General features: G+C 41.9%; 1 protein-coding gene across 1 annotated transcript in view; it reads right to left on the bottom strand.

The window, feature by feature from the left end:
* The window catches only part of LOC137974654 (uncharacterized), a 148,053-nt gene that overhangs the window by 93,031 nt on the left and 52,522 nt on the right, over positions 1-2,500 (bottom strand). The window lies entirely within an intron of this gene.

Below are 2,500 nucleotides of genomic sequence, written 5' to 3'. Positions count from 1 at the left end.
GAATATGAGCGTGGAAGGAATCATCCTTTCCATGATGTCTTCCATAGTTTCTTTTACAAAAACTCAACGCTATCGCGATTCTCGTCCTCAGTTTCCACGGTCTCCGTTAAGGACGCCTGGTATGTTTAGTCACTTTTAGGGTACAGACGACGAACGGCGACGACGACGACGACGACGACGACGACGACGACGACGACGACGACGACGAAAACTGCATTTTTAGACTCTGGCTTCCTATGGAAGCCCGAGTAGTCAAGAATCAAGCTTGGACTGACAAGGGAATGATTGTTGACCACACCGAGTTCGAGAGCTGAGCTCTGGACACCACCCCCACCCCTCCAACTATGTGGTATCGATATGTGGATGACACGATGGCCAAGATTCACGAAAACGCCGTCGATTCCTTCTCAGAACATCTAAACTCCATTGACCAACATATCCAGTTCACTTCGGAACAAGAAAAGGATGGCAGGATTCCTTTCCTTGATACCTGTGTGAGTATTAACCAAGATGGTTCTACCAAGATCTCCGTGTACCGCAAACCTACGCACACGGACCAGTACCTAAACTTCCAATCAAACCATCATCTACAACACAAAAGAGCTGTGGTTAACACCCTGATGTTGAGAGCTCAGACCTTGGTTACGGAAAACGATGACAGAACTAGAGAAACACAGCACGTCAAGCAAGCTCTAAAAATGAATAACTCCAGAATGGATGCTAACAATACCACATCCAAAATCTACAACAGAAGATACCGAAGAGCCTCAAAACGAGAAGAAAATCTATGCATCAACGCCATACATCAAAGGAATCTCGGAACGCCTGCAAAGAGCTTTCAAGTCACACGAGGTTACACTTATTCATAAACCCGTCAATTCTCTAAGATCACAATTGGTACGTGTCAAGGACACAACTGTCAATCTCAAGAAATGCGGTACTGTGTACCAGATCCATTGTGAGAAGTGTAACAAGGAGTACGTTGGCGAAACGGCCCGCTCTCTGGAAATCAGAGTAAAAGAACACCAATCAAGAAGTTCATCAGCTATTCACGAGCATTGTCGCCTGGAGGGCCACTCGGTGGACCCAAATAAGACAAAAGTACTATCAACCGAAGTTAACACCTTCAAACGCAGGATAAAAGAAGCTATTCAAATTAAACTTACGAAACCGGCGTTAAACAGAGACAATGGTTACGAATTAGCAGCCATCTATGACACAATTCTAACCCCCAAGAGGCGTTAAAAACCTTTTTTAAAATTCATCTTTTTAACATTCACATCATTGACTGATGAAGTCCGGTTGAAAAACGGACGAAATATTTCATAAGTTTTAACTTTTAGCTCCGAGTTTGTAAAACTTTTTAACTTTTATTATGCTTCCGGAGCAGGAAACAAATGTTTTTGACAGCACTGTACTTCGATTTAAGACATTTGAGATCTTCTCTTTTTTAAGAGTGATAGAATACAGTGTATGTGCCTTCTTTTATATATTTCAAATGTTCCAGAAAAATTCGGTTCTTCCCATTGAGAACTAACTTTCCCTCTCTCGTACTAGCCAGGAATGCAATAATTTTACGACTCCTTACTATTCAATTTCCGCTTCTCTACATGTCAAGTGGTTGCTTACGGGAGGTTAAAAACAAAAGAAAGTTTCAAACTAGTAGCTCTAAACGTGGTCGCGGTCGCTTATGAGAGGTGATCGCTTACAAGAGGTTCCAAATATAGTGATTTTACTTGGAAACTTTTGGTATTTTGGAAAAGTGGCCGCTGAGGAGAGGTGGTCGCAACCGGAAGTTCGACTGTATCGTAATATGTAACTCAAGTCTTGGTAGGTTCCAAAGTGCAATGATTAGTATGTCCGTAGTCGATAAGCAAGGTACTTCTTCTATTTGAAAATAGTTCGGATGGGAGCGCAGTGCAGCACGGTTGCTCGGCCAAGGGTTCGAGTCCTGCTCAAGCCAGGACTTCTTCGTTTGCAGCTGCTTAATAAGTTGCTTTCAACTGCGACGATCAGTCACTCTTTGTGGGGCTGAAAATTATTCATTCAGTAAGAATTGCCGGTGGTTAAGGACAGTGCCTACTATTGTCATTGCACATACGTTCTGCGCATCTCGAGGTACTCGGATTTCCCATGGGTGGAGCTTATTAATACAGGGATATTTTTGCTCGGTTCAAAACTATGCAGAAAAAGCAGAACTTAGCAAGCGTTCTTGGTATCCAAAAAAAATTGGGGGTAACCATGCATTTTTCAGAGATAATTAATTAAGCTTCAATTTGGAAAAGAATGCCATACATTACTTGTATTTTAAAGCTTTTTACAAATATTGTTGATTAATTACCTTCGAAAAATTCGTGGTTATCCCCAATTTTTCTTTTTGGATTTCAATAACACTTGTTAAGATCTGCTTTTGCCGCATATTCAGTGAACCGCGCAAAAGTGCTGAACGTGCTAGGTAGCTATAGATCTCATGGTTCTGGCGAACCGCTTTATCTCATGT

This window comes from Montipora foliosa, chromosome 11, assembly GCF_036669935.1.
Source record: "Montipora foliosa isolate CH-2021 chromosome 11, ASM3666993v2, whole genome shotgun sequence".
In the NCBI taxonomy this organism is placed as follows: Eukaryota; Metazoa; Cnidaria; class Anthozoa; order Scleractinia; family Acroporidae; genus Montipora; species Montipora foliosa.
This window is presented reverse-complemented; position numbering and strand designations above follow the sequence as displayed.